At 39.0% G+C, this 9,496-nt stretch overlaps 2 long non-coding RNA genes across 2 annotated transcripts; one reads left to right on the top strand and one right to left on the bottom strand.

Annotated features, from left to right (window-relative positions):
* Nucleotides 1-2,776: 2,776 nt before the first annotated feature.
* LOC131223400 (uncharacterized) lies at nucleotides 2,777-8,329 on the bottom strand. The gene is made up of 3 exons (XR_009160437.1): nucleotides 7,748-8,329; nucleotides 3,085-3,229; nucleotides 2,777-3,015 (listed from the first exon to the last, which is right to left on the bottom strand). It is a non-coding gene; the product is annotated as an uncharacterized LOC131223400 (long non-coding RNA).
* On the top strand, nucleotides 4,546-5,346 carry LOC131223403 (uncharacterized). Its single transcript, XR_009160440.1, has 3 exons — nucleotides 4,546-4,620; nucleotides 4,979-5,008; nucleotides 5,274-5,346. It is a non-coding gene; the product is annotated as an uncharacterized LOC131223403 (long non-coding RNA).
* Nucleotides 8,330-9,496: the final 1,167 nt, after the last annotated feature.

Here is a 9,496-nt window from a genome sequence, read left to right as displayed (position 1 = left end):
CAGTAGGCCACACTAGTTGAAGGACTAATTTAATAGTGAAAAATCATTAGGGCCCACTGCGATATTTCGATGCCTCATGACATATCCGATATTGGACTCATTGTACCTGTCCTGAGCCTGGAACCCTACCGACGGAGTAGATCCTCCTGAGGTGGGCCCCACCTATCAAAAAATAATAAATAAATAATAATAATAAATATATCAGGAACATGCACGTAAACGTCCAGAGGACGCTGCCTCCTTGTGCTTTAAATTTTGGCTTGGATTGTGGGCCCCACCACAGGCCCTACCATATGGTGTGTTGAACATCAACACCATCCATTTGATGGGTCCCTTTTATATAGGGGGTGCCCCAAAAAATCAGCCATACACAAAGCCCAAGTGGCCCACACCATCTACAATCTTTTAAAGACTTGTTAAACTATATAAAAGCACTTTTCGGGGTCCATCCGAGATTTAGATGCATCTGAAACTTGGTTTGACCCCTTAACCTAGCTGGACACACATGATGGATGGGTTGGATTGTGAACCACAACTTGGTGGGCCCAACAAATGATTACGAATACTCTAATGGTGGATGAACCTCCTAATTGTTATGCATTGTACGGCTCACATAAGCCACACATTAAATTGATTTTTCTCCCAAGTCCACCATGATGTATGTGTGTTGCACACACTGCCCATTTATTTTTGGGTCGTGGGCCTCATTGCCTGGAGGGGCCCACTTGCTGTACATATGAGACCCATTATGTTATGTCAGGCCCATTATGGTGTGTATAGGCCCATGTGTGTGGCCCAATTCAGGCCTTAGCTATGGACAAACTCTAAGCCCGATTTACAACTACCACCCTTATTACTATTATAGACACGATTAACCATTGGTAGACTAGTTACACTGATATTAAGTATTATAAACATAATTATAATTATTATATAGTAATATTTTAATTACCATCCTTAAATATTACCATTAATAATGGACTGTACTAGTTGTCACTATCATAACAATTATGATTACCATATTAGCTAATATTAATCATTAATGTTAATAAGCACCATTAAATTAACCCTTTAATTAATTGTACAACTAACTAGGGTCCAAACCCCAAGGTCTGAGACTAGATCTGGACTCTTAGGTAAAACCCTAAAACTAAGGTAATCCAAACCCTAGGTTAAGACCTTGACTTAGAATAGCGTGTAAAGCTTGAATCTAATGGTATAACTTTACAATTCATGATAGGGTTTGACTCTAAGGAAACATGTATTCTCTAGCAACACGGGTAGGCGGTTCAAAATATAAGGTGATGATTCTTCCCCTTGAGCTTTCCATCTTCTCATTAGCTTAAGTTATAGTTTTTATTTAAATTTATATTTGATATCTCTCTCTTATAATCACATGTGTTAGCTAGTGGAAATTGAATTGCTATATTGCCTGCTTAATGTTCATCTTGTATAATTGTTCATGGATTATTTGTGGATTGCTTATGGAACTTGAATTAGTACACCAGTGGAAAACCCCCACCTATATGTGTACACCCATACTTGGGACGTAACCCGACTGGTTGTGATAGTAATGGACCTTCGGCTTAGTGGTTATTGAATGGTAGTTTAAATTAACCAGTGATGTGGGCCTACCATCCAGGGTTGTTGTGTCCAACGGTTTTCAAGGATGGTCTTTTATCGCATGATTTTGATACTCGCCCTATGTGACTTATTTTGATATTTGTCTTATGTGTCTTGCTTTGATATCGCCGTATGTGTCCTTGTCTTGGTATTTTTCCTATATGGGCTCGATGTTTTTATACTGTGCAACCATGCGATGACAAGCCCCATATGTTGTAATATGATTGACCACTAGTCGACGATTTTTTATTAAACATCCTAAGGTGGTAGCCTCATGAGCCGGGGATGGTAGTAATGGGACATTATGCCCGAGCTGTCGGCCTACGCTGGGCTCTGAGCTCCCTGTAGTGACCTTGAGCTTACCTAAATTGGCTGATTGTAACTGGACTAATAACGGTTTGGCTAATCATGCATCCATAGCATGTTGGCGATGACGGGTGGCTAATCTGGATGCTGTAGCACGTGCCCTTAGCATCTTCGGGGTATCATTTCGCTAGTTCCCAGACCACCGACTATTGATCCCTGTCCGACTGGATGATTTTTCCAGGTCGATGATTTGCATGGGTGACGAACCCAAGTCCGGCAGGATGTGCATCCCCAGGCCGATGTGCATTCATGCATCCATGCATTTAAAAAGATTGCATTATGTATTGTTTTGATTGCCTTGTTGTTTTATAACTATGTTTACCTAATGCGGCGGTGTGTAATCTTGAGGGGAATTCACATTGAGCTGACCACTCATCCATCAAATATATAACCGTACAAGTAGTGCAGGTGGCCCCGTATATTGGTGAGGAGCAGGCTATGGTTGGCAATGGTGCATGATTCTATTTGCTAAGGGTTACTACAAGATTTCACAGTTTAAGATTGTTGCAGTTTACCTTGTTTCACATGTAATATTATTCATTTTGTATTCGTAAAAATGGGGACATTGGTTTTTATAAGTCATTATGGGCAACCACTTGTATATTCTAAATGAAAATTTAAACTTCCCTTTATGCTTACTTGTTCATTCTACGCTCATTTGCTTACTCTGATGAAAGATAAAAGAAAAATATATACTCGACTTTGATCATCCTTTAAGGTTAACACTCGGGTTTTTGGAAAACAGGTTGTGTACTCGGGTCCTGAAAACACGGGGCATTACAAATTTACCTGAAGGCGCTGACGGATGAGCTGCCGCACATCATCTGTCACATCCGCCCAACGGGGGGTGGTGGGGGATCAGAGATTGGCATAAGACACCGACCTCCGACGTAAACAACCTGGCATTATTCCCAACATGTTTAATGCAGTCTTGTGGCAACTCTACCGTCACCCTACCCTCACGCGTAAGTCGCTCTAAAAGCAACCCACGCGTGGGTCCACGTCCTCGTTGGCTGATCGATGATGCTATTGTAAAAGAAAAATGTAAGTTTAAATATAAACAGAAGTCATTAAAAGAAATATGTTTAGACTTACATGCAGTGCTTGGTGTATGCGCGACTGAGGGATCAGACGCCTGCGATGCTGTCTCCGTCACATCACGGGTAGAAGGGGTAGATGCAGTGCGCGAACGACGTGGTCTCCCACCTAGTGCCATCACAGAATATGTGCGAGTTACGAACTTATAAATTTAAACAATGTCAATACAAGTGGAATATACTAAAACATTATACAAGTAATGTTGATGGTACAATGCATTTGTGCTTATGCTTAGAGAGATGATTAAAATATGATTAGACCATTACACTATAATGTAAGCAGAATATAATAAAACTGTAAACTTTAATCTATAATAAAACTGTAAACTTTAATCTATACTAAAACATTATACAAGTAGGTTTTGGGATTTGAGAATAGGTTTAGGTTATAAGTATAGGTTTATGTTAATGTTGTAGGTTATAGGTTTAGGTTATAAGTTTATGTTAATGTTGTAAGTTATAGGTTTAGGTTATAGGTTTAGGTTATAAGTATAGGTTTAGGTTAGCTTATAGGTTAAGGTTTAGGGAATTGAGTTTAGGCTATAGGTTTAGGTTATAGGTTAAGGTTATATGTTAAGGTTTAAGTTTAGGTTATAGGTTAAGGTTTAAGTTTAGGTTTAGGTTATAGGTTTTGGGATTTGAGAATAGGTTTAAGTTAAGGTTATAAGTTTAGGTTTAGGAAATCAGGTTCGGGTTCTGTATCAGGTTTAGGTTTGAGTTTTCAAGTTTAGGTATAGGTTTATGTTACGGAGTTGAAATTAGGATTAGGTGTAGGTTTAGGGATTTAAGAATACATTAAGGTATAGGTTTAGGAAATCGGGTTCGGGTTCGAGATCAGTTATAGTAAGGAATTGAGAATACATTTATATTAGGGAATAGAGAATACATTTATGTTTTAGGTTTAGGTTTATGTTTTATGTTTAGGTTAAGGTTATAGGTTTAGGTTTAGGGTTTAGGTGTAGGTTATAAGTGTAGGTTATAGGTTCAGGTTTAGGTTAGGTTATAGGATAAGGTTTAGGGAATTGAGTTATAGGTTATAGGTTTTGGAATTTGAGAATAGGTTTAGGTTATAAGTATAGGTTAGGTTATAGGTTAAGGTTTAGGGAATTGAGTTTAGGTTATAGGTTAAGGTTATAGGTTTGGGTTATAGGTTTAGGTTAAGGTTTAGGTTAAGGTTTAGGTTATAGGTTAAGGTTCAGGTTTTGGGATTTGAGAATAGGTTTAGGTTATAAGTATAAGTTTAGGTTGGGTTATAGGTTAAGGTTTAGGGAACTGAGTTTGGGTTTAGGTTAAAGGTTTAGGTTATAGGTTTAGGTATAGGCTTAGGTTATAGGTTATATGTTTAGGTTTAGGTTTAGGAATTCGGGTTCGGGTTCAGGTTTGGGTTAAGGTTTAGGGAATTGAGAATAGGTTAAGATTAAGTTTAGGAAATCGGGTTCGGGTTTGGGTTTAAGTTTAGGTTTTAAGTTAAGGTTAAGGTTATAGGTTTAGGTTTGGGTTTAGGTTTTAGGTTTAGGTTTAGGTTTAGGTTTAGGTTTTAGGTTAAGGTTATAGGTTTAGGTTAGGGTATAGGTTAAGGTTTAGGGAATTGAGAATAGGTTAAGGTTTAGGTTTAGGAAATTGGGTTTGGGTTCGGGTTTTGGGTTTAGGTTTAGGTTTTAAGTTAAGGTTAAGGTTATAGGTTTAGGTTAAGGTTATAAGGTTTAGGTTTGGGTTTAGGTTTTAGGTTTAGGTTTAGGTTTTAGGTTAAGGTTAAGGTTATAGGTTTAGGTTTGGGTTTAGATTTTAGGTTTAGGTTAGGGTATGAGTTAAGGTTTAGAGAATTGATAATAGGTTAAGGTTTAGGTTTAGGAAATCGGGTTCGGGTTTAGGTTTAGGTTTGAGTTTTCAAGTTTAGGTTTAGGTTTTAGGTTAAGGTTAAGGTTAAGGTTTGGGTTTAGGTTTTAGGTTTAGGTTTAGGTTATAGGTGTAGGTTTAGGGAATTGAGAATAAGTTAAGGTTTGAGGTTTAGGTTAAGGTTATAAGTTTAGGTTTGGGTTTAGGTTTTAGCTTTAGGTTAGGTTATAGGTTAAGGTTTAGGGAATTGAGAATAGGTTGAGGTTTAGGTTTAGGAAATCGGGTTCGGGTTTGGGTTTAGGTTTAGGTTTAGGTTTAGGTTAAGGCTATAAGTTTTAGGTTTGGGTTTAGGTTTTAGGTTTAGGTTTAGGTTTTAGGTTAAGGTTAAGGTTATAGGTTTAGGTTTGGGTTTAAATTTTAGGTTTAGGTTTAGGTTATAGGTGTAGGTTTAGGGAATTGAGAATAAGTTAAGGTTTGAGGTTTAGGTTAAGGTTATATGTTTAGGTTTGGGTTTTAGGTTTTAGGTTTAGGTCAGGTTATAGGTTAAGGTTTATGTTAAGGGTGTGGTCCCTGCAAATACAGATATAAACATGGCTTGTCCAAATGGCTAGTCTACTCCAATGCTATCCATAGGAAATGACAGCTCCATCATGGTCATAATAGCGGTTCCCACCTTCAGGAACCCCCGCTCATCCGGATAGCTCCGACGCACATCCGAGTCTGCTCCATTAATTTTGAGCAAATACATAAACACGGCCTGTCCAAATGGCCAGGCCACTCCAATGTTGTCCATAGGAAATGGACAGTTTCATGCTGGTTATAACAACGGTTCCCACCTTCCAGGGACCCCCGCTCAACATCAGAATAGCTCCGACGCACATTCGGGTAACTAATTATCTAACTTACAAATCACAATTACAAGTCACAACTATAAAATGAAAGTGTCATGGAATTGGTTGTTTCAGAACATTGTGAGGATTCACATACATATGCAACTATGATGCACTTGTCATGGAATGTGGTTGTTTCAGAACATTCATCTAGCTCGACCCATTGAAAATCTAGCAATATATGAGTGTGATTTTACTGTAATCAATTCTAGAAATAATTAGCAACCAAACAAGAAAAGAATATGAACTACCATTATCTTGTAAAATGCATTATAAATATAACGATGGAATATATCATGAAGACAACTAACTTCAAAACTTAACTAGTGCCAAATGGACCTTAGTTTAGGGCCACAAATTCCATGTGCATTTTTCACAGACTCATCCCCCAGACATATGCCATTCACTTTCCCATTAAAAGTGTGGTTATTCCTTTCTTTCTATATAGACCACAAAACAGCCACAGCCGCATAAATTTTGGAGTATTGTTCTAAAAATAAAGCAGATCCCATTGTCAGGTGGACTATACCATAGGAAACAGTGGTGATTGACCACCCTACCATTAAAAACTTCCTAGGTCTATCTTAATGGTTATGTAGTGTTTATTTGCCATCCAATCTGTTGATAAGGTCACTTAAGCTTGGATGAAGAGAAAACAAATATCAGCTTGATCGGAAACTTTCGTGACCCGTTAATAGTCAATCACCGCTGTTTCCTATGATATAGTCCACCTGATAATTGGATCTGCTTCAATTTCAGATAATGCCATAAAATGATTTGGAAAAACGGATGGACAGCGTGCAAACAAATTACATGCATCAAGGTGACCCCCATTATAAGGGCCACACCATCTTGGGTGAGTCCAGGATCTCACCAAATCCACTCCCTTTTAAGGCATGGCCCAAAATGAAGCAGATCCAAATATCAAGTGGACAACACCACAGGAAATAGTGGACCACCTCTAAAAGCTTCCTAGGGCCCCACTGTAATGTTTGTTTGCCAATCAGTCTGTTGACAAGGTCACCCAGACCTGGATGAAGGGAAAACACAACTTTTGTGGCCCCAAGAAGTTTTCAACGGTGGGCATTCAATCCCTACTGTGTTGTCCAATTAAGATTTCCATCTGCTTCACATGACCCAATTCGTGGAGGCTTCACATTTTACAACAAATATCGGTATCTCTGGTCAGTTCTCATGCAGTCCAGGTGAACTGACCATTTGGGAGTGAAAGGAATTGATAACCTTACGTCGTTATTAATGTACAACAAGTCATTTCATGTATGAAATATGTACAGCTAGTCTCATGAGAAAAATAAGAAAACATTGACAGGTTGCTTGCAATCAATGTGCAAAGTGCAAGAGGAATACAAGCTAACGCTTCTAGTAGTTTTGATAAAATCCTAGTAACAAGTCTAGAACAAAACCATGGATTAGGAAAAGCACCGGAACAAAACCATGGGGGTTAATAATCAGATGGGGGCCACAAGGGTGTATCATCCGTATTATCTGAAGCCTCCATCTGGTGGGCCTACCATGCTTGGGGAACGGCAATTGGAGAACCCTTTATTCCATGGATCGATTGTTTTTGTTTTTTTTCCCAGTTAAGCTTTTGACAGTTTCAGGTTTCATCCATCCGTGCCACAGATCAGATTGGTCAGGACCATCTGTTGGTGAGATTTTTGGACCCTGTACCATCCACAGTGGTTCTCATCAGATGGATGGTTCAAATCATCCGACCACATATTCACGTGGACCCCACCTGGTTTCAAAAGCATAGTGGACTTCACAGCTCTCAGCAGGGCCCACCTTAAACCCTAAATCCCTAAATCCCCAAATCCCTAAATCCCTAAATCCCCAAATCCCAAATCCCTAAATCCTCAAATCCCTAAATCGGTATTGAGATTGAGAGCGATTGAGAGAGAGAGAGAGAGATACCTCACTGTCGTGAATGACCTTCAACTGCAAGAGAGACTGCAAGAGAGATCTTCAACCGCGTGCGTGGGTAGGGCGTTCGACAACGGACCACAAGAGAGATCAGAGAGAGAGGAAGAGAGAGACAGAGAGACAGAGAAGAGGGAGATGATGCGAGAGAGATAGAGAGAGGAGAGGGTGGAGAGATCAGAGAGAGAAGAAGAGAGAGATAGAGAGCGAGAGGAGGGAGAGGGTGTGAGACAGAGAGAGAGTGAGAGAGAGAGACTGCTGCACTTGCGGCTTACATAGGTTGAGTAGCGAGTTGGCTACTGAAGTGACGTCACCAAGTTTTGTGGATCCCACTATGATGTATGTGTTGTATCCACACCGTCCATCCATTTTAAGATATTATTTTAGGGCAAGAGCCAAAGAATGAGGCAGATAAAAAGATGTAGTGGACCTCACCACAGAAAACAGTGGGGAGAGTGATTCCCACCATTGAAACTATCCTAAGGCCCACCATAATTTTTATTTGAAATCCAACCTGTTCAAAAGTTAAAAAAGACATGAAATAAGGTAAAACACAAATATCAGCTTCATCTAAAAATTTCATGTCCTTTAAAAGTTTTTAATGGTGGGTGTCACTATCTCCACTGTTTTCTGTGCTGGGGTCCACTGGAGCTTTCGATATATTTATTTTTGGATATTGGCTTAAAATGATCTCTCCAAATAGTGATTGGAAATCCATCATTAAAATCCTCGTAAGGCCCATTGTACTGTTTATTTGGCATCCAATCTGTTTATTTGGTCATACAGGCCTAGATGAAGGGGAAAAACAAAAATCCTTGTAAGGTACTGTTTTCACATAGTTTTAGATGGTATGGCCCACCTGAGTTTCGTATATGGATGATTTTTGAGATATCTCATAAGCTGAAGGGGACACATCAAATGCATGGTGTTGATGTTCGACACACATCATGATGGGGCCCACAACTTTGAAACATCAATTCTTAGAGTCTCAGGGTGTCAATAAGTTGGGTCACAATTTTGACCAGAATATTTGACCCATTTTACATGTCTGGTCCATTCACTCTATTTTACTAATCATTACCCTCAATTTGACTAGTTACTCACCCCGATCATGCTACATATGAGAAAGATATTGGGCAAACAAGATTGATCAACAATTTCAGTGAATTTTGATTTAAACATCTGAAGTTATTTACTCTTCATTCTGGACTGATTAGATTGTCCAAAAATGGTTAAAGGTTCTTCATAATATCAAAAATATATGAATGAATAGAAAACACAAACATCAGCTTGATCCAAAACTTCTATAGCCTCCAAGAAATTTTAAATGGTAGAGGTTCAATGACACTATTTCCTGTGGTGTGGTCCACTTGAGCTTTGGATATGCTTCCTTTTTATTCTTTAGACTTCAAATTATCTGTTAACATGGATGAATAGAGTGGATAAAATAAATAAATAACAGTGGACCCCACACCACAGAGTTTACTCTGGTAAGGGTATAAGTAACTCACCTAAATGTAGTGGAGAAGAGTTTCCTTAAAACATTCATAATCATATATTGGGCCTACCTAAATGTGATTCACATATCCAACCCACTCATTATGTGTGTCCCACTTGGATGAGGGGTCAGACCAAGTTTCAACCGCATCCAAAACTCATGTGGGCCCCACCAAGTGCTTTTATATTTTTTAGGATGTCTTCACATACTTTTAGATGGTATGGCCCACTTGTCACGCCCCAGAC

Source organism: Magnolia sinica, chromosome 13, assembly GCF_029962835.1.
Source record: "Magnolia sinica isolate HGM2019 chromosome 13, MsV1, whole genome shotgun sequence".
NCBI classification, from domain to species: Eukaryota; Viridiplantae; Streptophyta; class Magnoliopsida; order Magnoliales; family Magnoliaceae; genus Magnolia; species Magnolia sinica.
This window is presented reverse-complemented; position numbering and strand designations above follow the sequence as displayed.